The sequence below is a fragment of the Anser cygnoides genome, chromosome 1, assembly GCF_040182565.1.
Source record: "Anser cygnoides isolate HZ-2024a breed goose chromosome 1, Taihu_goose_T2T_genome, whole genome shotgun sequence".
Classification (NCBI taxonomy): domain Eukaryota; kingdom Metazoa; phylum Chordata; class Aves; order Anseriformes; family Anatidae; genus Anser; species Anser cygnoides.
The window spans coordinates 164,277,145-164,304,324 of record NC_089873.1 but is presented as its reverse complement, the minus strand read 5'-3'; positions in this window follow the sequence as shown (position 1 = coordinate 164,304,324).

Sequence of the window (27,180 nt, the reverse complement as noted above, 5' to 3'; positions counted from 1 at the left end):
TCAGATTAGACTGTATGAACCTTGTCTGGAGGTTAATGTATCCTGCTTTAGCATGGCATTCAAGGAATGCTACAGATATACACTACAATCTGAAGACTCTTCTACTTCTGCTTCTAGCAGGAATATACTATAGTACAACTGTCTCAGTACTTTTTTCATTTTCCTGCTGTTGATTCTTACATGTTGCAGTCCACACAATCTTTTTATTAGGCATTTTCAACTCTTACAGGTATAGCTTATGTCCTGGTTCCAGTTAGGACAGAGTTAAGTAGCTCATAGTAGCTGGTAGGGTGCTATGTTTTGGATTAGGATGAGAAGAGAGCTGATAACATGCTGATGTTTTAATTGTTGCAGAGCAGTGTTTACACCAGGCCAAGGACTTTTCGGCTTCTCGCTCTGTCCTGCCAGCGAGCAGGCTGGGGGTGCAGCAGGAGCTGGGAGGGGACAGACCCAGGACAGCTGACCCAAACTGGCCAAAGGGGTATTCCATACCATCTGACGTCATGCTAAACAATATATAGGGGTGGCTGGCCGGCGTGGGGGGCCGGCTGCTCGGGAATAGGCTGGGCATCGGTCAGTGGGTGGTGAGCAATTGCATTGTGCATCACTTGTTTTCTTACACATTATTATTGTTAATACTATTATCATTATCGCTATTATTATTATTATTGTTATTATTATATTCCTTATATTCCTTATATTATTATATTCCTGTCTTAATAAACTGTCTTTATCTCAACTCACCGGCTTCACTTTCCCGTTTCTCTCCCCCATCCCAGAGAGGGAGGGGGGAGGGTGAGCGAACGGCTGTGTGGTGCTTAGCTGCCAGCCGGGTTAAACCACAACACTTACTGTATTCCTTGCTCTAAAGAGTAACATTCTATTTATTTATTTTATTTTACTTTTATTTTATTTTGTTTTGTTTTATTTTATTTTTTTCTATTAAAATGCTTGCTGTCTCTTCAGAAATCAATTATTATACATTCAGGATGTATTTCAGTGTAACCTTTAACCTTTATCAAAAATTAAATAAAATAAATAAATTTAATAAAATGATTGCTGTTAGGTCTAAAAGAAATATCTTTACAGGCATGAAATATGTCAAGATCACTTTAGTCGGGATATTTTGGTATTTTTGACTTTAGTTTTTGAAACAATGGAACTAATCCCTCTCATCCATGTATGTTTTCTTGGAAAAGACATAGAAATATGAAATAAATTTGATACGATAGCATGCTAAGCAGATTGAAATTTAATTACAACAAGAGCAAGCTTTCTTCTATTCATGGAAATATTACCAAAATATAAGTACATTTCTGTCAGAGCATTATGTTCCTGCACTTATTAAAAATAAAAATAAAATAAAATAAAATAAAATAAAATAAAATAAAATAAAATAAAATAAATAAATAAAATAAAATAAAATAAAATAAAATAAAATAAAATAAAATAAAATAAAATAAAATAATGCTATTTTCTAGTTATACATAGTGCACATTACATTTGATTTATGTGTTTTGCAATTGTGGCATTAAATCGCAAAACCTGACAACAAGGATACTAAATTTGTATTGAACTTTGCCTAGAGAATACGTAGAGTGCCATAAGCTTTGCAAGTATGAGAACTATGATTCTGATTGTGCAATACTTCTACAGAAAAAAAAATAATAAATCCTAAATTAAATTATTTTTTTTTAAGTTGATGTATTGGAAATATTTTTTATCTTTTATGTTTACTCTTCTGTAAAATGCTGTCTCTTGACTAACCAGTACTGCAGGCTGCCTGTAAGGGGACTGGAGAATCAGAAGTATTGGCTGGCTGTTAGACCTGACTGATGTGCAGAGCAGAAAAACAGAGCTTGAAAAATAAGAGGCGAACTCTTGAAGACAACTGACAAATCCTCTTTTATTATGGGTATGATGTGAAAAGCAAGACAGACTAAAAAGCTGTGATATTCAGTGCCTTTGCAACAGAGACACTTAAAATTTTAAAATTATTCATGATAGAAACACTAGTGGCTTATGTCAGCCAAAATAAATAAATAAATAAGCAAACAAAAACACAAACAACAAAAAAAACCCCCAAAAATGTATTTGAAAATCTGTAACACAAAATGTTTATCCTCCAGTGGCTAAAAACACATCAACTAAAAAATTAATTAAACCTTGAAGTCAAAAGAAAACAGTGACCTTCCATCTTTAATGTCTGTCTATAATTTAATGCATACTTTTATATCACATTGATATGAACAAAATTGTTTAGTAAATATGAAACACATTTCATTTTAAAAACCCATATTAAGAAGACAAGTCTTTATAAATATATATATATACGCTAAGAGATGAAAGCATCTATGTTACTGAAAGTATGGTATTACAACAATTTTACTATTCAGATGTCGTTACAAACTGAAATGCATGCGTATTATATACTCATTATATATATCAATTTACATGTAGCTTTATTTCTGATTTGGTGTTATTTAATCCTTTTTCATTAAGTCGGTGTAAGAATTTAATAAAAATATTTTTAATAACTGAAATATTTCATTTTGAAAATACTGAGAACATTTTGAAATTTCAAAGCAAAAACAGTCCATCTTTTGAAAACCTTTTTTTTTTCATTATTTTCACAAAATGTGAAAATTTCATTTTGTGAAAATAATGAAAAAAATCGTTATTCACATTGAAGTTATTCAAGTCACGTATCTTTTTCTCCAGTTTAAAGTTACTATTTTTTCTGAATTTTTGAAGTGATTTGTGCGTCATTTTCCATACCACTCTCACAAGAAATTTACTGTATATAAAATTAACAAGAATAGTTGTTGAATCTAACTTCAACCTTTTTCTCATAGTTTTATGCATGCCCAGTGACAATTTTCCCTCCCATACCTCTTTCAACAACACACATTAAAGGCTCACATTCTCTTGCTCTTTCTTCTTCCTATCTAATCTTTTCACATTGATCAGCAAAATACAAAATTGAAATTATATAAAACTTAAAAAATACTTAGAACTAAATGTCACACTTATGTAACAGGCAATTGTCAGTACTAGAATATTCTTGCTAAACTGAAAGAATAATATGTATTAAAAATACTACTACTAATAATAAAAGTGCAGCTAAACAAAATGGAAAAGTTAGCTGAAATTTCATATGGAGTCCTATAGTCTTAAAAAGAGGAAAACAGCTTTTGCTTTTTTAATATAATGTTAGACCGTTACAAATGTAAAGGCAAAAATTATCAAATTCCAGAATGCCTGTAGTGTGTCTGCTTGAACTCTCATACCTATCAGTCATTTATATCTACCACACAAAAATGCTGTTTTAAATAATCTTTCCTCTAATATACATAAATATCTCCACATATCACATTCACAAGTACTACAGGCAGTAGCTGACATGCAGAACTCCTTTTGTGGAAAATTCATTGCTAAAATCATGCTCTCTACTTAAAATGTAACATGAACTTTAGGGCTGACATTTATTTAGATGTCATTAGGAAAAGGTACTGAAAGTTTGTTATAATGAAGGACCAAAAGCAGTTGCTTTGGGGAAAAAGAAGCAAACAAACAAGCAAAAACCTTTGACTGTGCAAGTGAAATGATTAAATCCTAGGAGTAATGATTCTAACACATGATTTTGGAAAAAAATATCCTACACAATAGAGACAGGTTTTCTCCCTAAGGCCAAATATCATAGTTTGATTTTGAAACCTATGACTAATATAAATATTCTTTCTGCTTGTCTCTATGCATGACCTGAAAAAATATATTTATTTAATAATCCCCTCATGGGTCCTTAGGTTAAATAGGAAAAGAGAACTGTGTCAGTCTGATGTCCTTTTTTACTTCAGCCATAAATGTCCTTCAGGATATCACAAAATTGAGTGCTAAATTTATAAAGAAATAAACTTATCTTGTTCCTGTGATAATAAAAAATCTGGCCTCATTTTATATCTAAAGACATGGTATAAATAAGGAAGTAGAAATTAGACCATTTCTTATAATATTTGACATTTAAGTGGGATGGCTAATTTCATCTATGTCTTTTCCTTGGAGATTCTTAAATAACTCTATTTTAAAGAAGAGTAAAGTAAGACTTTTTTTTTTTTTTTTTAAGATCACCTACCGTTTTCTTCAGTTCCTTATGAAATATAAAGTCCCTATTCTACACACATCTACGCATGTTATATTCAAACCAATATTTAAAATATTAAATTAATACTGGCTTTAACAATAATATTTTTCTTTAATGTAAAATAGTAACATATTACAAATTAAATTCCATGTAAATTACTGAAATATACTTTTAATTAATGAGATTTTGTTTCCATCCTTAAGCATTTACCAAAACAAGCAAACAATTTTTTGCTTTGTTTCTCTCAACTTGACTCACAGAACTTTACTGTCTCCATAACTTAATAATTTCAGAAATAATAAAAATATAAATAAAAATGCCATATAGCAACTAGGAAGAAGAGTTTACAGCAGTAACAATTAAGACTTAATGGTTAGAAAAATGTATGAAAAGCAGCAAAGGAACATAGTATGATCTATCTGTTATGATGTCTCAAACAATTTAAACATATTTCTGTTCCAGTTACTAACTTCTTCTCAGTTTTGTAAGGCTGCATTTATATAGATTGACATGGGTGTTTAAACATATGATTTACAGTTGCCTATGTGTAGAAACATGAGTCTCAATTTCAGACCAAACACTGCCCTAGATGACATTGGGGTTGTCCTTGAAAGGCAGTATAGATATATTCCACTCTATTCAATGTTAGTCTGTCAATAATTAAGATGTGCTGAGTAACTGAGGAGTTTCAGCCACAGTCAGAAAACTGTAAAATATGATTTATAGATAATATTCAAGGAAATCAAACATTTATTTAACCAGAAATATGACGGGTGACTTGATCACGATCTGCATATTTATTTCTTCTGTTTCAAGACAGAAAGCTCTTCAGTCTACTGACAAGAGCAGTAGTAAAAGATGTAGATATTTAGAGTGTAAAATATGATAAAAAGAGACTGAGCCCAAAAGCTTGCCAGCTTTTTCTAATTATATTTTTCCTGGACATTGCATCTCATTACATCTTAGCACCCTTTATTTCATGAGATTATAAAGGTAAAGACAGTGTAATTTTAACAACATTTGCCATTAAACAGTGCTAGAAATATTGCTAGAGTTGACAAAAATAGAGCTTTAAAGGTTTTCAAACCTTACCAAAACCTGTGCTCTTCTTGCAACAACCTAGATTCGAAAATTTGCCCAAATTAATCTGTTAATATATGTGTATATATATGGTTTTCTGTCTTGTTTTCTCACTTCCTTTCACTTTTAAAACAGTTCTATAAGTATTTATTAGATGTTATATTTCACCTGAGTTGATATGTTTCACTTAATGATTTTTTTTCTTTAAGAAAAAGACACTAAAATAAACATTCAGAAGAAATATATTTGTCCCAACAGAAATAAATGCACACCTACAGACATACATATCAGACTGCCTTTTTCCTGTTATCAAGAGACTCCCTTTTATGTCCACAATTATAGTAGTTAGCTCCTTTCTGTACAAATATGTAAGCCACAATTTTTTAGGGGAAGAAAATGTCACAGAGATTGGTGAGACCGAGGAAGAGACATTGCCCTTCGGATGGCAGAAATCGAAAAATGTTTAAACATTGAGTCTAAACATTCATTAAGTAAGGTGTTCTTTCTTTCTGGGTATATAAAAATGTGTTGCTAGAAAACTCTATAAATCTCATTGCCATCAAGTACAGACTGGTAATTTTCAGGTTGAAATGACTCTTACTAAGGGCTTTCACTTGTGTTTTTTATGTATATTTTTAGTCCATCAAAGACCGCAGCATTACCACAAAACCCAAAGGGAAAGTACATTCCATGTACATACCAACCATGAATAGGTGCAGTGGTTTGATCTTGGCCAGCTTCCAAACTCCCACCAAGTTGCTCTCTCGATCTCCTCCTCAAAAGACACAGGGGAGAAAATAAGATGAAAAAGCTCATGCGTTGAGACAAGGAGATCATTTACTTACATCACAGGTAAAACAGACTTGATTTAGGGAAAATTTGTTTAATTTATTGCCAATAATTAAAATAGAGTTGGATCATGATAAAGATAAAAATAAAAAATAAATACCTTCCCTCTACTTCACTTCTTTATTCCTGACTACTCTGCCTGCATACCTGGAGGAGTGCAGGCAGGGTGGAGAATAGAGGTTTATGGTAAGATCATAACAGTTCAGGATAAGACTGCTTCAGCATGGGTCCCCTGTGGACTGCAGTTCCTTGAGTGAATATCCACCTGCTCCAGTATCAAGTCCTTCATGTTCTACAGGAGAATCTCTGCCCTGGCCCACAGACCAGATCCTCCCTCTTCCCTCTCCTTTATTCTCTGACTTTGTTGTCTATGGATTTTTTTCTCATACCTTTTTTTTTTTTTTTCACTCCTCACTTCTGTGCAGCATATTTTACCATTTCTTAAATTTGTTTTCACAGAGGTGCCACCCTTTTGGCTGTTTTGACCAGCAGTGGGGCCATTGGATTCAGCTAGAACCAGGTGTGTCTGACAATGGGCAGTCCTGGCCTCTCCTCACAGAGATCACCCCTGCAGCTCACCCAGTTGCCAAGACCTTGTCATGTAAACTCAGTATATACCACTCCTCACCTCTGTGAAACAAGTATTTGAGAAGATTAGTTGATATATACTTTCATCACAACTTCAGTTGAAAAATCAACAATGAAAATGCCCCACAATAAAGTCAAAGTAGCTTCATTATGACACTGATAAAGGGGGACAATATGCACACATGATAAAACCACACTTTGATTCTACCACATTACAAGAACAAAAGATTCTCCAAAAGGATACTACACCTCGGAAATTCCCAGTCCAAATTTTGCCTACTATATCTCCCAATTACTGCTTTTACCTTGACATACAAGATTTTTCATCAATTTTTTCCCCCTAACCTGTTGAAGAGGTAGAGTGAAAGAATAGCTGGGTGAGCATCTGGCAACTGGCCAAGGTCAATCCACCACCGTAAGAGAGTATTTTATTTTTTTATTTTTGGAGTTAAAAGATATTTTGTTTTCAACAGATAATTCACAAAATTGAATTAACTGACAGTAAATTATCTGTTCTTTAACACAGCATAGATTATTATTATTATTTTGGTTATTGCTGTTTGTTTGTTTAAATGAAAACTAATGGTAAAGTAACAAAAGACTGGTGATCATTCTGCATAAAGGTTAATTTCTGGAAACTCAACCTCAAGTTTATTGCAACCTCAAATAGAGAATGCAATAAACTTTAATTCATGATAGCAGTTATAGATGTGACAAGACTTAGAGCACCTTTGACAGATGGAGACTGTTGACAATCTTCTTATAAAATGAACTAATAATCCTAGCATTGCTTGAAAGAATATATGCCTAAGTATACATTTTTCTTTGACTGTTTATTAGATTCGTGTGTACTACCTTCATCTATTTCAACAGGATTTGCACACGTATAGCTGAAAGGATAATAGAAGGTCAATTTCTAAATGTAGTATACATGCCGAAGCCAAGCATTTTTCTCCATTAATTGAGATAAGCTTTTGACCAATATAACAAAAAAAATGTAATAAAACAAAATGCCATTTTAAATAATATTAACACATATATTGATATTAAAATTAGACTGCAATAAGGAAAGTCAATATTTGAACTTTTTACCAAGTAAATTAGTGTTAATTATTTGCAATAGAACAACAATCGGCATAGTACCACTAGAAAGGTGACTAAATTATTCTGTGTTGAAGTTGCCCATGTATAGGTGTGGATGAGGCTTGACAAGTGATAATCTAGCCCTTTGAAAAAGCTCAAGAATTGTCTGTATAAACAATTATAGAATCATAGAATGGTTTGTGTGGAAGGGACCATAAAGATCATTTGATTCCATCCTCCTGCCATGGGCAGGGACACTAGATCAGGCTGCTCAAAGCCCCATCTAACCTGGCCTTCAACACATCCAGGGATGGGGAATCCACAACTTCTCTGGGCTACCCGTTCCACTGCATCACTACCCTCAGAGAAGAAAATTTCTTCCTTTTATCTAATCTATATCTGTATTTCAGTTTAAAACTGTTACCCCTTGTCCTATCAAAAAACTCATTGTCAGAGTTCCTCTCCTGCTTTCCTGTAGGCCTCCTTTAGGGCCACTAAGACCTCCCCAGAGCCGTCTGCTCTCTAGGCTAAAGAATCCTAACTCATTCAGTCTGCCTTCATAGGAAAGGTGTTCCACCCCTCTGATGATCCTTGTGGTCCTCTTCTGGATGTGCTCCAACAGGTCCATGTCCTTCTTATACTGGGGGCCCCAGAGCTGAACACAGTACTCCAGGTGGGGTCTCATGAGAGCAGTGTAGAGGGGGAGAATCATCTTCCTTGACTTATTGTTCACTCTTCTTTTGATACAGCTCATCAAAATGCAGTTGGCTTTCTGGGCTGCAAATGCACCTTGCCAGCTTCTGTTGAGCTTCTTGTCAACACACAGCTCCAAGTACTTCTCCTCAGGCTTGCTCTCAATTAATTCATCACCCAGCCTGTACTGATGTTTGGTATTTCCCTGACTCAGATGCAGGACCTTGCACTTGGCCTCATTGAACTTCATGAGGTTCACACAGGCCCACTTCTCAAGCCTGTCTCAGTCCCTCTGGACGGCACCTCTTTGTTCCAGCATGTTCAGCCATAAAACTCAGCTTGGTGTAATTCACAAACTTGCTGAGGGTGCATTCAACCTCACTGTCCTCGCTGCTGACAAAGATGTTAAATAATATGAGTCTCAACACTGAACCCCAAGGAACACCACTTGTCACTGTTCTCTGCCTGGAAAATAAATGTAGGAATTACTGAAGACTTTCATGGATAATCGGTCTCCTGTACTAATCAGCTCATCTCTGTCCGCTGACTATATAGGGAAACAAGAATAGGGATCTCCACAAACTTGAAATATTGATCTGTCCTTTTTGCATAGTGGTATTTAATGACAGAAATAGCAACTTCTTTTAAAAAATTGGTAATTTTCAATAGCTTACTGGCTCAAAGAGGCAAAGGAGCATTAGACTAAAGCAGGTAAGTAAGTGGTATACAACAATTAGTTGTTACAAAGTAGTTTTTTACCCAGCAAACAGTACATCTGTCCAAGCCATGGGCATCCAGTTTCTTCAGGAGAAAGCTGGGGGAAACAGTATCCAATGCCTTCCTAAAATCCAAGTAAACAACATCTACAGCCTTTCCCTTGCCCACTGAGAGGGTTGTCTTATCACAGCAGGAGATCAAGTTACACAGGTAGGACCTGCCTTTCATAATCCCATGATGACTTGGTCTGATCATTGGTTGCTGGATGATAGTACTCAAGATGATCTGCTCCATGTATCCACCCCATCAATACCAAATGCATCCAAGGATCTGTTCTCAGATTCAAATATTTCTGTAGGAGTTTTAAATGGCTTTATAAACAGTAAGCATTTAAAGAAGGTATAACTCACATAAATTGGGAACGTGTGTTGGGCTGACCCTGGCCAGCAGCTAAGTGCCCATGCATCCTATAACTCTCCATCTTCCTCCAGCAGAATGGAAGAAAGTTAGAAGGAAACAAGTGAGAAAACTCTTTTGCCAATATAGACAATTTAATTAGTGAAAGGGAGAGATTAAAAATGAGTGATGCAAAGGTAATCATTCACCACCTTCCACAAGTAAAAAAATGCCCATCTGGTCTCTGAATAATGGGTACCTTGAAAGACAACTTGGAAGACCATATTGAAAAGTGTTTTATACATATTCTTATTTGAGCTACAATAGCAGTATTCAACTGTTGTGTGGTAGATACTTAAATTAAGTTTACAAAGGCATGACAACCCATTAAAGATCAGAGAACACTTGTGAGGAAATAAATGTAACTATCCATGCATGAATAGTTCTTTAATGTTAGAGAATAAGTTCCTGCACAAGTTGATTAAAAACTACAGGATTTGTAATACTACATTTATATTCTCTGCATTAGAACACAATCCTCACTGTAGGTAGTTCTCCTGATAATGCAAAATTAAACGGCAGTAAAACTTCAATTTCAATTTATCTTGGAAAAAAATGCAAAGTTCATATGATTAGGTAGGATACTTTTAACTTTATTCAAGTCATGATATGTTGGCAGTGGCAATCTTTTCCCTGAGAAATGAAATTAATGTACTCCTTTAACAAGACATAACAGTTTTGACAAACTATAGTACAAAATCCAGACCCATATAAGCTCTTAGACATTCATCTTCCAGTCAAGATAATTGGGGCTGTCAAATACTCTTGTTGCCAAGGGACTCATGTCTGGAGGATTTCTTGTGTCTGTGTTTCAGTCTTTCATCTTTAGCTGTCAATATACAGGAGCTGTCAATGCCAGTGTCAAAATCTACATCAGTATTTGTGGCAGACCAAACAGTCATAGTTCACTATGATTGTATTATTACCTGTCAATCTTTTCACAGTCTTGCAGTTTCGAGATTGCTTCTAAGTTTGTAATATTAAAAACATGCTGAAAACACATCTTGAATATATATCGTGCTCAGAAGAAAAGAGTTTATTACATACCATGTTACATAGATTGTTTATTGCTTACAAATTCCAGATGGGACTTATGCTTACCATATCTGCAACATCTTTTTGTTATTAAAGTAATTTACTGGAACAAATAAATAAATAAATAAAAATGTTTTGTAAGTCTTTTGACATAATAGTAAAACTTAAAACTGAAGGATGCTTGAGAAATTTTATTCAGATAAAATAATGTTAAAAAAAGAAAAAAGTGACAGAACATTCATTGTAGTGTTACAGAATTTGGAGGTATATCAAGAAGAATTCTACAAATCAGTATCAGCCTTGTTCAGCCTGTCTTTCCTATGAACATAAAACTAAATTTCCAACAAGGTCATATAGCCTATGTTAATCATCCTAGACATGTTAAATTGTTACATAAGTTGTTATGGCAAATTACATTTGCTAGATTTGACACAACAAAATTTGCCTTGTTATGATTAAGGTAGTCCACAAAATCTGTTGTCAATCACTACTTCTCTGTAAAAGAATTTATAACTTCAGCCATCTGCACTAAAATTTACAAAAAATCTAAATATATGCATTTGGACTAAGTAATTTGACATGATCCATTGGGATAATGAGAGAAGAAGGTCCATGAAAACTTTTAAATTTATAGGTACAGAGCCCCAAGTTAAATGGAGGTTCCCACTGAAATCACAAGATCTCTAGTTTTATTTTCTACTTAGCTCCAGTTTTGGGCCAGACTCTTTTTGGTTGTACTCAGCAACTGGGTGAAAAGGCAATGGGTACAAACTGAAACACAGGAAGGTCCCCTGTGGTCTGTCAAGAGGACCATGGTGAAGCAGGTTGTCCCCCTGCAGTCCCTGGTGTACCATGGTAGAGCAGGTGCATCTGCCCTGAAGGAGGCTGTAGCCTGTGGAGAACCCACTTGACAGAGCAGATTCTGGGCCAGACCTGCATCCTTTGGAGCGGAGCCCACGCAGGAGCAGGTGACCTGGCAGGAGAAGCTAGCTGCCCATGGGGGACCCAGCTTGGAGCAGTTTGCTCCTGACGGATGGACCCCGTGGTACGGACCCATATCTGGAGCAGTTCTTGAAGAGCTGCTGCCTGTGGGCAGCCCATGCAGGATCAGTGCATCCCGTGGGAGGGATCTCACGTTGAAGCAGGAGAAGAGAGTGACCGAGACGGAGAGGCAGAGACAAAATGCTTTAGATTGACAGCAGCCCCCATTCCCCCATTCCCCTGCACTGCTCAGGGGGAGGAGGTGGAAGAGGGTCGATGTGGGGAAGGTATTTTTGGTTTCTTTCCTTTGTTTCGCACTTCTCTAGCTTGTCAGTAATAGGCAATAAATCTTACTATCTCCCTACTCTGTTTTGCCCATCATAATTGTTGCGCGATCACCCTGTCCTTATCTCAGCCCTTGAGTCCTTTGCTCCCCCTTCCCTTTGAGGAGGAGGATTGTGAGAGAGGCTGTGGCAGAGCTCAGCTACCCACGCAATAAAACCATGACAGAATGATATAGTGCACAATGTGAGGGTAAAGTGCATAATGTGAGGGCCCTGAGTGCACTGATATGACTTATAGACCCGTGCTAGCTTCATCTGGAGCCTCCACCCACACACTTTGACCAGTACTCCATGGAGCTCTGTTGAAGTTTAGGCATGGACTTCCAGTGCTTTTTTTTCAGTTATATTGTAAGTATACCTATCTCTAGTTCTGTTTTCTCAGTTCTTCTCTGTAGTTACTTTGTTTCTCAGCTGGACACCTTGGATATATGTTGTAGATTGTTTCCAGCCCTGTTGTCTCAACGGACTCTAGACACCTCCAGAGTACCCATGTCTTCAGCTCTTTGACCAAGGGACACCAGCTGATGTGATCTTTCTGGACTTCAGCAAGGCTTTTGACACAGTTTCCCACAGGATCCTACTGGAGAAAATGTCCAGCATACAACTTAACAAAACCATCATACGATGGGTGCGCAATTGGCTGACAGGCAGGGCTCAAAGGGTTGAGGTTGATGGGGCCACATCAGGCTGGCGGATGGTCACTAGTGGGGTCCCTCAAGGCTCCATTTTAGGGCCAGTCCTCTTCAATGTCTTTCTAAATGATTTGGATGTAGGACTAGAAGGTGTTTTGAGCAAATTTGCCGATGACACCAAACTTGGAGGAGTTGTGGACTCAGAAGAGGGTGGAAAGGCCTGGCAGAGAGATCTGGACAGGTTGGAGAGCTGGGCGATCACCAACCACATGAAGTTTAACAAGAGCAAGTGCCGGGTCCTGCACCTGGGACGGGGCAACCCTGGCTATACGTACAGACTGGGCGATGAGACGCTGGGGAGCAGCCCCGCAGAGAGGGATCTGGGGGCTGTGGTTGACAGCAAGTTGAATATGAGCCAGCAGTGTGCCCTGGCATCCAGGAAGGCCAACCGTATCCTGGGATGCATCAAGCACAGCATTGCTAGTCGGTCGAGGGAGGTGATTGTCCCGCTCTACTCTGCGCTGGTGCGGCCTCACCTCGAGTACTGTGTGCAGTTCTGGGCACCACAGTACAAAAAGGACATTAAACTGTTGGAGAGTGTCCAGAGGAGGGTGACGAAGATGGTGAAGGGTCTAGAGGGGAAGACATATGAGGAGCGGCTGAGGGCACTGGGCCTGTTCAGCCTGGAGAAGAGGAGGCTGAGGGGGGATCTCATCGCGGTCTACAACTTCCTTGTGAGGGGGAGTGGAGAGGCAGATGACCTATTCACTGTAAACACCAGTGATAGGACCCGCGGGAACAGTGTTAAGCTGAGGCACGGGAAGTTTAGGCTAGACATTAGGAAGAGGTTCTTCACCGAGAGGGTGGTCGCACACTGGAACAGGCTCCCCAGTGAAGTAGTCACTGCACCAACCCTGTCTGAATTTAAAAAGCGATTGGACTGTGCACTTAATCACATGGTCTAAACTTTGGGCAGACCTGTGTGGTGCCAAGAGTTGGACTAGATGATCCTTATGGGTCCCTTCCAACTCGGGATACTCTATGATTCTATGATTCTATGATTCTCCTTTTGCTTCTGACTGAAAACCCTGGATGGACTCTGTACCTGACCTATCCCCTCTGTTTGCCAGTGACTACTGACTGATCTTTTTACTAGCTCCCAGGAAACAGCCCTGCTCTTGCTGTTCTCTGTCCTTGAGTAACCTTCTGAATTATAACACATTATCATGAGAAATGCACTGACTCCATATCAGGTGGTATTGGTGGTGAAGAACTGTCACTATCTTAACGTCCAAGCGAAAAGGTGTACAAAGAAATGCTAGAAAGTACTAATAGACTTCTGTGGATGAGCAGATATTTTGAGATTTTTCAAAGGAATGTGTGCAAATTAATATTTTATCCTGTGTTCACACATACACACACACAAACACACACATACACGCCAGAAAAATAAATAATAAAATAAAATAAAATAAAATAAAATAAAATAAAATAAAAACAAAACAAAACAAAACAAAACAAAACAAAACAAAACAAAACAAAACAAAATAAAATAAAATAAAATAAAATAAAATAATAAAATAAAATAAAATAAAATAAAATAAAATAAAATAAAATAAAATAAAATAAAATAAAAAAGACAAATAGAAGAAAATGAGTATGCACACGAAATGGTAGAAGAAATTACAGTTTGCACTGCTACAAAGAAGAAACAACCAAAAATACAAAAATACAATAAAATATTCTTATATTTTAGATGTGTTTTTACAGACTATGTCTGCATAGGAAATAGATGGTAAACTAAGTACATCAATCTACTATATCTGTCATGAAGAAAATTTAGATTAGATAAAAAACAAGTTCTCTCTTAGAGCAGTATATCTCTGGCATTGAATTTTTATTCATGTCGAGATACCTGCATGATTTTCCAATGTACTTTTGCAAATACATTATGACCCTCTCTTGTAATCTAACATCTGCAGCTTTGGCAAAATTTACCTTATGTAATTAAATGGCTGTGTTTTACAGCACCTTTAACATGTATGATTTTAGAATTAGGGTTTTCTTCATTCTGTTGTTTATCAGTGTTAATGTTTATGTATATATTTTTTTTTTCATGCAATATTTGTATTACCCTACTGTTATCCATTAGGTGTATGGAAGTCACACTTCATATATACAGAGTAGGTTTATATACATATGTAACTATAAACACAGACATATAACAATGCATAACTGTACAAATCTATCTATAGATTTATGCATATAGTTCATTGGAGTGCATTTTTTTTTTTCTGGATCTGGTTCTTTGAATTTGGGGTGGAGGAAGGGGATCACAAATTGCAATGAAGGATCAGCACTTGTTCAAATGAGGCTGCAGCCAAATCTACAAGTGGCTTCCACCTAGATGGCTTTGCCACATGAGGGATTGTAGCATCTGAAGAAGGGAATTGCCAATTTCTGTATCAACAATACGGCTTTATATATTTCCTATTTATTTATTTATTTTTTTAGTAATCCAGGAAAACATTTCAATGGGTGATATGAAAACTAAAGTGCATGATTCACTACCAAAAAGAAAAGAAGAAAATAATATATATATATATATTTACTATTCCTGATATTATAACTCCAGCTATTTCTGAAGCTAGTCATTGCAATGGAGAGTAGACAAACAGTGTATAGTACGTACAGGCTAAAACTGTTAACTTCATTTGGAAATGGATGGCATTGGGTGATGCATTTTGTGAAAGGCCGCTGTGTTCCTCTTTCCTTCCTGGTATTTTATGCTGTTTTCTGAGGTGGTAGAAAAAAAAAAAAGTTATTTTTGAATCCAATTTTTTCTGCCACCAACTGGAGATTTTGAAAATACATGTCCTTACCATTTTTTTTCTTCTTTTCATGTGAATAGAGGTAGTAAATGGTCCATTAGATTCTCTTAATACATTTTGTGACCTAGAGTGGTAGACAGTTATTAGAGAAACAGGTAGCATTTGACCTAGCATACTAAATCTTTAAATGATTTTGTATGATCAATTTAATTAGAACAGGAAATGAAAATATGGGGATATTAATAGCCTTTCTCTTTAGTTTAATTGAGTTTAAACTTTAAAAGACCAGCCCTGATTTTTATTTATTTATTTATTTTGATTCAGGATACCCATGTATCCCAAACAGCTTTTATAAGTTTGAAATTTATATTAATTACATGTTTTAAAGTATTTGGCAGTAATATTTTTTTTTTTTTTAGTCAAAATATAACCAGACTCTTCAGAACTATCCTAAATATGTTCTATATTTCTCAAGAAACTGTCTTGTCAGATACTCTCCTCACTTACAATTAAAAAAATGCAAAGGTTTCATAAATTCATATCGATGTTAAATCTTATCCACACCTCTCCTCCTGCCAAATGAATTGAAATTTATGCTTCCCCTTTTAGAAGTGTGTTTTACTGATAAGATATCAGAGGAGAGGGAAGGAGAGGAAGGAAAAGGAAGGGAGAAAGGAAATAGTTATTCTGTGTCAAAGAACTGGGGTTAACTGTTAAGTTATACTAGAGTTGCTGAGCATTATAATATTCTGGAAGACCAAAACAGAACAGCTAGACAAGTGTCTGCATTCAGATCTGCTCCAAAAGAGAAAGGGAAGTAGTTCATGCAAAAAGGAGATGATTTTGCATTTAAACCCAAATGGAGGCATTAAGCACTGAATCTAAAACAAAAACAATTTTCTCAGTAAGAGCTGTTACTAAAGCCCCTCTTTCAATCTAGAAGAAACTGGAAACTGAGAATTTCATATACGCTCTTCTTAACAGTTCTGTTTTCAACTTAACTGGTCAGCTCAGTTTTCCTTAGTCAATAATCTAGCTAGAAAGAATCTCACTGTAAGCAATATAGCATTTTCTATTTACTTTACAGACGTTTAGAGTGTTTATTTGAGATTCAAAAATCTTTGTTAAAAATTTGGTATTTAAATGTATTGAAAAATATGACTTTATAACACCATAGTGAGGTTATATCTATATAAATATAATCTGATTATAGTTATATCCCTGACTTGCTTTTGACCTGGATTTACAATGAAATATTCTCAAAACATAGTCAGGTGTAGAGCTGGGATAAGCACTTCCAAGAAAGCTTCCCACTGGGGATTCTGTTCGAAGATAACCTTTTTAAAAAGGTATGAACATCTGTCTCTTTTGATATATAAGTACAGATCTAGAGTAGACTTTTTACTTTTTTTACACAGTGTAGACTATTTGACATCTTTGTTGGTGACTCGGACAGTGGGATTGAGTGCACCCTCAGCAAGTTGACACCAAGCCATCTGGTGCAGTCAACACACTGGAGGGAAGGGATGCTGTCCAGAGGGACTTGGACAGGTTTAAGAGGTAGGCCTGTGTGAACCTCATGAAGTTCAACAAGGCAAAGTGCAGGGTCCTGCACCTGGGTCAGGGCAATCCCGAGCACACATATAAGCTGGGTAGAGAATAGATTGAGAATAGCTCTGAGGAGAAGGTCTTGTGTGTTTTAGTTGATGAGAAGCTCAATAGGAGCTGGCAACACAGTCCAGCAAGCTAACCGTAATCTGGGCTGCATCAAAAAAAGCATGAGTCAAGGGAGGTGATTCTCCCCCTCCACTCTACTCTCTTGAGACCCCACCTGGATTATTGTGTTAATCTCTGAGGCTCCCAGTATAAGAAGTACCTGGACGTATTAGAGCAAGACCAAAGGGGGGGGCCATGAAGTTGATCAGAGGGTTAGAACACCTCTCCTATGAAGAGAGGCTGAATGAGTTGGGGTTGTTTAGCCTAGAGAAGAGAAGGCTCTTGGGAGACCTTATAGTAGCCTTCCAGTACCTGAAGGAAGCCTTTGAGAAAGCTGGAGAGGTACTCTTGATCAGAGGGTGATGACTCTAAGCTAAAAGAGGGTAGATTTATATTGGATATAAGGAAGAAATTATTTACTCTGAGGGTGGTGAGGCAGTGGAACAGGTAGCATAGAGAAGCTGTGGATGCCCCTTCCCTGGAAGCATTCAAGGCCAGGTTGGATGGGGCTTTGAGCAACCTGATGTAGTAGAAGGTGTCCCTGGCCATGGCAGGGGAGAGTGGAACTAGATGAGCTGTAAGGGTCCCTTCCACACAAGCCATTCTATGATTCTATGATATTCTGCAAGATTAACTCAGTCAGTATCTTGAAGATGTTTACTTTAGGATGAGCTGAATAACACTCATCACTAGCTGGACCACACAACAAAAATATAAAGTATTATTTCTCCTCCACAGAGTGATAAAAAAAAAAAAAAAAAAAAAAACAAACCAAACCAAACCAAACAAAAAACACTAGGTGAAAACCAGGCTTGAAAGGAATGTGCTGTGTCAAAACTGGTGACTGATATTTATTATATAAATATCTGATAAGTAAAAGCTTGTACAACAGATAATTACATTTATACAAATTAAATGTATTTATAAGGATCCCATTGCTAACAGTATTAAATCTAATAAGAGCATTTGCAGGAAAAAAGAAAAAAAGCTAATGGTTTTGTTAATATTACCAATTTGTTTCTAGTTTCTATTTATGTGTAGGACAGATTTGATTTCTTAGCTGCAGAAATGTTTTAAATAAGTAACAATTCTTACATTCTTATACAAGGATATCAATATATTCCGGATATTTATTTTTAGAATATACCAATGATGATATATTTCCAAAAGCAAGCATATTCCAAGCTGCTAATTCAGAAAACAGAATTACACGATAGTTGAGGTTGGAAAGGACTTCTGGATCTTGCCTTGCTCAACACCGTTGCTTAGAGTAGGGTCAGCTACAGTGGGTTACTGAGGGTTGTATTCAGTTGAGTTTTGATTACCACCAGGGATCCGTTCTTTGGGACTCCACTACAAACTCTGTGGGCAATGTCATTCAGTACTTGACCATCCTCACAGTAACATGTATATATATTTTTTCCAGGTGGAATTTCCTAAATCAATGTTTGCCATTGTTTTTTGTCCTGACAAAAGATAACACTGAGAAGAGTCTGTCTCTGTCTTCTTTACTCCCCCTAACCAGGCGTCTACGTCCGAATGTGTATACATCTCCCCTACAACATGCCCTGAAACTTCCCTTCTTCAGGTTTAACAGTCCCAGCTCTCTCAGAGCCTCCATGTATGACAAATTCTCTAAGATCTTATCATCTTTATCCCCTTTGCTGGATTCACGCCTGTATATTCATGTCTCCATTGTACTGGGGAGCCCAAACCTGCAAATAGGACTGTTGACGTGGCCAGTGCTGTGCAGAGGGGAAGAATCACACAGAATCATCGAATATCCCAAGTCGGAAGGGACCCAACCTCAGTGAACATGCTGGCAAAGCTTTTCCTAATGCAGCTCAGGGTACTGTTGGTTTTCTTTGTCATAATGGTGCACTGTTGAGTCATGTTCAAATCATTATGAACAGGATCACAGGTCCTTTCCTGTCAGCCTTTCCAGTTGGTTGTCTCCCAGCCAGTACTAAGCTTGTTTCACCCCAGGTGCAGGACTTGTAATTTCCATTTGTTAAACTTTATGAGATTCTTGCTGTCCCATTTCTCCAACCTGCTTGTTTCCCAGTGGCAATTCACCCATCTGAACTATCAGCCACTGCTCCCAGTTTTGCATTATCTGCAAACTTGCTGAGGGTGCACTCTGTTCTATCATCTAGGTCATTAATGAAGACGTTAAACAATATTGGACCAACTATTGACTCCTGGGGCATAGTTATAATGATTTGCATCCAGCCAGACTTCACATTGTTGATCACAATCCTCTGAGCCTGGCAGCTCAGCCAATTTTCAATCTATTTTATAGTCCACTTACCTAGTCTTTTATTTGATAAATTTGCCAATGAGGATGCGATCGGAGACAGTGTCAAAAACCTTACTAAAATCAAAATCAAGCTATATTCACTGTTATCCCCTGTTGCGGTTTAACCTGGCCGGCAGCTAAGCACCACACAGCTGTTCGCTCACTCTCACCCCTCTCTCTCTGGGATGGAGGAGAGAAACAGGAAAATGAAGCCTGTGGGTTGAGATAGAGACAGTTTATTAAGACAGAAAATAATAATAAATAATAATAATAATAATGTTTACGAAACAAGTGATGCACAATGTAAATGCTCACCACCCGCTGACTGATGCCCAGCCTATCCCCGACCAGCTGGCCCCCCCACCTTGGCTAGCCACCCCTATCTATTGTTTAGCATGACGTCAGATGGTATGGAATACCCCTTTGACCAGTTGATCTAGAAAAGATCAATCTTCTCTTTCAAATAGTTTGGAATACTGCACCCTCTTCTTATGTTCATGAGAAGCCTTCTGTTATTCCTGAAGAGACATGGCTCATAGAATCATTAAGGTTGGAAAAGACCTCCAAGGTCATGTGGTCCAACCATACCTCTACCACCAATATCATCCACTAACCCATGTTCCTAAGCATCATGTCCAACCCTTCCTTAAACACCCTCATGGACAGTGACTCCATCACCTCCCCGGGCAACCTGTTCTAATGCCTGACTACTCTTTCTGAGAAGAAATTTCTCCTGATATACAACCTGAACCTTCCCTGGTGCAACCTGTGGCCATTTCCTCTAGTCCTGTTGCTAGATATCTGTGAGAAGAGGCCAACCCCCAGTTCCCCACACCTTCCTATCAGGCAGTTGGAGAGATCAAGGTCTCCCCTGAGCCTCCTCTTCTCCAGACTAAACAACCACAGTTCTCTCAGCCTCTCCTCATAAAAATTGTGCTCCAGACCCTTCACCAGCTTCATAGCCCTTCTCTGGCCACACTCCAGGGCCTCGATGTCTTTCTTGTAGTGAGGGGCCCAAAGCTGAATGCAGTACTCGAGGTGCGGCCTCACCAGAGCAGAATACAAGGGGACAATCACCTCCCTGTTCCTGCTGACTACACTATTCCTGATAGAAACCAGGATGCTGTTGGCCTTCTTGGCCACCTGGGCACACTGCTGGCTTATGTTCAAGCAAGTGTCAACCGACACCCCCAGATCCTTTTCCTCTGCACAGCTTTTGAGCCACTCTGCCCCAAGCCTGTAGCATTGCATGTGGTTGTTGTGACCAAAGTGGAAGACCTGGCACTTAGCCACATTGAACCTCATCCCATTGGCCTCTGCCCGTTGATCCAACCTGTACAGGTCCCTCTGCAGGACCTTCCTACCCTCCAGCAGATAGACACTTCCCCCCAACTTGCTGTTGTCTGCAAACTTACTGAGGGTGCACTCAATTCCCTCATCCAGATCATCAATAAAGATATTAAAGAGGATGGGCCCCAGCACCGACCCCTGGGGAACACCACTCGTGACAGGCTGCCAGCTGGATTTCACTCCATTCACCACCACTCTCTGGGCCCAGCCATCCAGCCTGTTTTCAACCCAGCAAAAAGCGTACCTGTCCAAGCCATGGGCTGCCAGCTTCTCCAAAAGAATACTGAGGGAGACCGTGTCAAAGCCTTTGCTGAAGTCTAGGTAGACTACATCAACAGCCTTTTCCTCATCCACCAGGTGAGTTACCTTGTCATAGAAGGAGATGAGGTTGGTCAGGCATGACTTGCCTTCCCATGGTGACTAGGCCTGAGCCCCCAGTTGTCCCACATATGCTGTTGTGATTGCATTCAAGATGAACTGTTCCATCACCTTTCCTGGCACCGAGGCCTGTCATGGCTGACAGGCCTGTAGTTCCCCAGGTCCTCCTTACAACCCTTCTAATAAATGGGTGTCTCATTAGCAAGTCTCCAGTCATTCGAGACCTCTCCAGATGACCATAACCACTGATAGATGATAGAAAGTGGCCCAGCAATAACATAGAATCGATCATAGAATCATTAAGGTTGGAAAAGACCTCCAAAATCATCTGGTCCAACCATTCCTCTGGTCCAGCGAACATCCATCAACTCCCTCAGAACCCTCGGGTGCATCCCATTGGGGCCCATAGATTTGTGGGTGTCTAGCTTGCCTAAATAACCTCTAAGCCAATCCTCTTCAACCAGGGGAGAGTTTTCCTCTCATCCTCTCTCCAGGTTTTCTCTCTTGTTTCTGGGCTTGGTAGTGCATAGGGGCTAGCCTTAGCAGTTAAGACTGAAGCAAAGAAGGCACTCAGTAACTCCACCTTCTCTGTATCTGCCTGTTATGGTTTAACCCAGCTGTCAGCTGAGAACCACACAGCCATTCGCTCACTCTCACCCCTCTCTCTCTGGGATGGGGGAGAGAATTAGAAAGAAATGAAAGCCTGTGGGTTGAGATAAAGACAGTTTATTAAGACAGAAAAGAAAGGAAAATAATAATAACAGTAGTTCTACTACTAATAATATGCACAAACAAGTGATACACAATGCAATTGCTCGCCACCTGCTGACTGATGCCCAATATATCCCGGAGCAGCTGGTCCCTCCACCCCGGCCAGCCCCCCCATTTTCACTGTTCAGCTTGACGTCAGATGGTGTGGAATAGCCTTTGGCCAGTTTGGGTCAGCTGTCCTGGATCTGTCCCCTCCCAGCTCCTGCTGCACCCCCAGCCAGCCTGCTGGTAGGACAGAGTGAGAAGCTGAAAAGTCCTTGGCTTGGTGTAAGCACTGCTCTGCAACAATTAAAACATCAGTGTGTTATCAACACTCTTCTCATCCTAAATCCCAAACACAGCACCATATCAGCTACTAGGAGGAAAATTAACTCTATCCTAGCTGAAACCAGGACACCACTGTTACCAAGGCACCCACCTCATTTAGCAGCACACCCACATTTTCCTTAGTCTTCCTTTTCCTGCTGATTTGAAGACGCCTTTCTTGTTATCCTTGATGTTCCTTGCTAAATTCAGTTGTAACCAGGCCTTGGCCTTTCTCATGGCATCCCTGCATTCTCTGACAATGTTCCTGTATTCCACCCAAGTCATCTGTCCCTTCTTCCACATCATGTACACTTTCATCTTCTGTTTAAGTTTTTCCAAGAGCTCCTTGCCCATCCACACAGATCTCCTGCTGCCCTTGCTTGACTTCTTTCTCATAAGGAGGCACTGATCATGAGATTGGAGGAAGTGGTGTTTGAATATTAACCAATGCTCCTGGACCCCCTTTCCCTCTAGGGCCCTGACTCAGGGGATTCTTCCAATTAGGTCTCTGAAGAGGTCAAAGTTAGCTGTCTTGAAATCCAGGGTTGTGGTTCTACTTTTTGCACTGCTTCATCTTTGCCAGATCTTGAACTCCAACACCTCGTCATCACTGCAGTTGAGACTGCCCTCGACCTTCACATTTCCCACTAGACCATCTCTGTTTGTTAGTACCAGGTCCAGCAGCACATCTCTTCTTGTTGGCTCATCTACCACCTGCGTCAAGAAGTTATCCTCAATGTTCTGCAATAACCTCCTGGACTGTTTGTTCTGAGCTGTGTTGTCTTCCCAGCAAATATCAGGGTGGTTAAAGTCCCCCATAAGAACCAGAGCCTGTGAACATGAGGCAACTTGAAGCTGCCTGTAGAAGACAGTGTAGAACCCTTCCTCTTCCTGATCTGGTGGCCGGTAGTAAACATCCACCACAATGTCACCCCTGTTGGCCTGCCCTTTAGTCCTCACCCATAGGTTCTCAACTTGCACTTTGTCCCCTGCTAGATAGAGATGCACAGACTCCAGTTGCTCACTCATGTAAAGAGCAACTCCACCACTTCACCTTACTGGTCTGTCCTTCCTAAAAGCCATTCATGGCCATGTTCCAGTCATGAGAGTTGTCCCACAATGTCTCAGTGATTGCAACAAGATCATATTTAGGTTGGAAATTAGGAAACATTTCTTCTCAGAAAGAGTAGTCAGGCATTGGAACGGGTTGCCCAGGGAAGTGGTAGTATCACCGTTTCTGGGGGTTCAAGGAAAGGTTGGACGTAGTGATTAGGGACATGGTTTAGTGGGTGATAGTAGTAGTAGGGTGATGGTTGGACCAGATGATCTTGAAGGTCTTTTCCAACCTTAACGATTCTATGATTCTATGATAGCCCTGCAACTGCATGCACACCTTCAGTTCCCCTTGATTATTCTCCATGCTGTGTGTGTTTACATAGAGGCATTTGAATTGGGTTCCCAATGCATCTGTCTTTCTGGATGGGGAAACCATAACTCATCTATATGAGCCTATGGTAGCTCTCCTGTAAGCTCTGTTCCCTCTCTAGGCTCTGAGCATCCTTTTCCAGCTGTGGTGATCAGCTAGCATGAGTGGGATGGCATGTCATACCATACCTTATCGCCAGCTTCCCTGAAGATATCCCCCTCCCACTTCGAATCTAATATAAAGTCTGATCAATGAGCCCAACCAGTTCATGAGCAAGGACCTTCCTCCCCCTTTGGGAAAGATGAATCCCATTCAATGTCACCAAGCCTGGTGCCATGTAAGGATTCCTGTCACCAAAGAACACAAAATTTTGGTGATGACACCAGCCATGGAGACATGTTAATGGACGCTATCCTTCTGTTCCTGTTTCTGTCAGTACTGAGGAGAATGGAGGAGAAGATAACTTGTGCACCTGAGTTTCTGATCATCCATCCCAAATCCTTGAAGTCTCTTTTGATTGCTCTTGGGCTACATGTTGCCACTTCTTTTCCTCCCAGATGTAGGTCTAGTAATGGGTAATAGTCTGAGGATCGAATCAAGCCAGGAAGTCTCCTGGTGACGTCTTTAATCTGGGCCCTAGGAAGACAGCCGACTTACCTTAGAGGAGGATCCCTTCTACGTATTGGACCCTCTGTTCCCCCTGTTGTGGAATCACCTACACCTAAAACCCACCTTTTTTCCTCCTGCTGGTGGTTGCGATATGGGGAGTTAGCCTTTCCAAACCTGGCAATATCTTTGGTGGAGAGGGTTCGTTGCCTTCTCCATCCATCAACTGCCATTCAGCCTTCAGGGCCTCATACCTGTTCCTCAGGGCTACCCAATAGGGTAAGATGGGTGAAGGCGTATTTCCCCTGCCACCTAGAGACTAGACTTTTTTCCATTAATTCACATCCTTGCAGCTTCTGCCTTGTGTCTGCTGGAGTATGGATACTGCACTCTCTTCTTGTTGGGGAATTCCTGGTGCCTGTTCTTATTTGACAAAGGCCATAGCTTGGCATCAGCAGTCTATCTCCCTCTCTGAATCACAGATGCCCCTCAATTTTTCCACCTCTTCTCGTAGCTCAACTACCATGCTGAGCACATCTTCCACCTGCTCACATTTCATGCAGTTGCTTTCTCTGCAGCTGCCCAAAGGTGGTGTGAAGCTTTTGCACTTCCTGCAACCTGGCACCTGTACAGCTGCATGCTTTTTCAGAAGCTCAGTTTGGGTCCCCACCTCCTTTTTGGCAATTGTGGACATGGCCTTCTGCCAACTGGTTGTCATGACTGGTCTCTCATGGGAGATCACTGCTGAGCCCTGCACGTGCAAACTGCTGCACTACACCCTGACTGCCGAGCCATGTCCTGTTTGCCCAGTCTGTTCCCCGTGGTCCTGGTTGCTTGCGCTCCCCAGGGGCTGCCTTTGTACAACAGAGGGGAGTGCTCCTGGCTCCACTCAAGCCTCATCAGCCACCATCACAAGGGCTGCCGGGTCCTGGTGGCTCCCTCAGCTGCTTCAAGGGGCCTCAATGCAGGAAACCCCTGCATGCCACATTCCCCAACTCTGCTGCAGAATGTATCTGCCCCAGAGCTGATTGCCTTAGCAAGTTACTGTAAAATGTTGGCTTTGCCTGATTTAAATGGTCTGCTGCTGCTGCTTCTGGCTCCGCCCAAGCCTTGTCAGCTGACCTTGCAAGGGCTGCCGGGTCCTGATGGCTCCCTCAACTGCCTCAAAAGGGCCTTGATGAAGGGAAACCCCTGCATGCTTCGATCCCCATCTCTGCCGAAGAGTGCATCTGCCCTGGTGCTGCTACCTGCTGTTAGAAGATGTGTATGCCTGATCAGGAGGTCTTGGGTGCATTAAGATTCAAAACGAGTTATTTTTGTCAGTGTTCTCAGTGACAGATTCATGTTGTCTGCAGGTTCACTGTTACTACATCATTTGTTTCTGATCATTTTTTCAAACTTTTGCTCATACCTCCAAGGTGTGTAGGGAAAAAATGCATGATATACATATTTTTTATAAAATACTTATAAATATGAGGAAAGGATGAGAAAGTTGGGGTTGTTCAATCTAGAGAACAAAAGAGAAGGGGAAATCTTAGAATGGCCTTACAATAAAGGGGAACTGCAAGAAAGCTGGAGAAGGACTCTTCAGTGTAGTGACAGGACGAGGCATAATGGGTTTAAACTAAAAGAAAGTAAAATTAGACTAGATATAAAGAAGAAAATATTTACTCTGAGGGTGGTGAGGCACTGGAACAGGTTGTCCAGTGAAGTTATAGATGCTCCATCCCTGGAAGTGTTCAAGGCCAGGTTGGATGGGGCTTTGAGCAACTAGATCTAGCGGAATGTATCTCTACCCATTGCACGGGGGTTGGGACTAGACAGTCTTTAACACCTAATTCAACCCAAACTATTCTATGATTCCATTATTTTCTTCACATTTTTTTATGTTGCTTGGATCTCTATTATGTTCAGCTACAAGACTGGCCCTTTAGTTGTCACATTGCTCAAATATTTAGGTAACATTCTTATATATTGTACTTTGCTTAGAACATCACATTGTTACACTGTGCTTATATACTGTGGTTGCTTACAGAAATTTAGTATACTTTTACTTGGGGTGAAGGTAAACTAATAATAATTATTTCCTGATAACTTCACTTTGATCTATGGGTGTCACAGGCCAGTGTTTTGACTACAGAATGGAGGGCTTAATTTACCCAATTAATTTACATTCATTTAATCTGACACAGATTTTTATTTTTATTTTTTTTGGAAAATTCTTGAAAATATTATGAATATAAGAAAGACGTAGTTCATTTAAAAAATATGCTGATTTACTCTACCATAAGACCTTTCTCATATCTTGTGTGTGTGGCAGTACTGCAGACTTACTTGTAATAACACTGTAGGATAATCACTAAATATTGTTCAGCGTTAGATCATATGTCATTAAGAATAAATAAATAAGTAAAGAGAAGATTCTGCGATGTGGAACTGATACCTCTGCTTTATTTCTCCCTCCCACACATTTATTTTTTTCATAAAGTTTAGAGGCTAGACCCTTGGGCTGGCAAAGCCACTTTGTGAATAGAGAATGATAGCAAGACAAGGAAGGAGATAAAGGTTAGAATCAAAGCATAGCATAAAAGAGTGGTTTTCTCTCTTGAAAATTCAACCATTTAAAAAAAAAAAAAAAAAGGAAGAAAGAAATCAATGTTCCAAATTCTAACGAAATCTAAAATCTTAAGCTGCCTTTGACCTGTGTACTTAACATGGAAACTAACTACTACTCTTTGCTCAAGCTCGTAAATAATGTGTCAGTACTTAAAAAGAGATTGTGGACATGAAAATATACATATATTTTATGTAAACATTCTTAACTCTTTCAATAACTTTTTATGTGCTTCAAACATACAGGCTTGGACAGTTCATATCATTATTTGCTAAATAGAAAAG